The following is a 648-nucleotide window of genomic DNA, read 5'->3' on the forward strand; positions in this document are numbered from 1 at the left end:
CACAGTGTGTGTGGTAGGTGTAGTATGTGCACAGTGTGTGTGTGGTAGGTGTAGTATGTGCACAGTGTGTGTGGTAGAATGTAGTATGTGCACAGTGTGTGTGTGGTAGGTGTAGTATGTGCACAGTGTGTGTGGTAGATGTAGTATGTGCACAGTGTGTGTGTGGTAGGTGTAGTATGTGCACAGTGTGTGTGTGTAGGTGTAGTATGTGCACAGTGTGTATGGTAGGTGTAGTATGTGCACAGTGTGTGTGGTAGATGTAGTATGTGGCACAGTGTGTGTGTGGTAGGTGTAGTATGTGCACAGTGTGTGTGGTAGGTGTAGTATGTGCACAGTGTGTGTGGTAGGTATAGTATGTGCACAGTGGTGTGGTAGGTGTAGTATGTGCACAGTGTGTGTGTGGTAGGTGTGTATGTGCACAGTGTGTGTGGTAGGTTTGTAGTATGTGCACAGTGTGTGTGGTAGTGTAGTATGTGCACAGTGTGTGTGGTAGTGTAGTATGTGCACAGTGTGTGTGTGGTAGGTTGTGTATGTGCACAGTGTGTGTGGTAGATGCCTAGTATTGTGCACAGTGTGTGTGTGGTAGGTGTAGTATTGCACAGTGTGTGTGGTAGATGTAGTATGTGCACAGTGTGTGTGGTAGATAGC

Source organism: Phyllobates terribilis, unplaced genomic scaffold (assembly GCF_046119375.1).
Source record: "Phyllobates terribilis strain yellow unplaced genomic scaffold, ASM4611937v1 Scaffold_8__6_contigs__length_399053987, whole genome shotgun sequence".
Lineage (NCBI taxonomy): Eukaryota > Metazoa > Chordata > Amphibia > Anura > Dendrobatidae > Phyllobates > Phyllobates terribilis.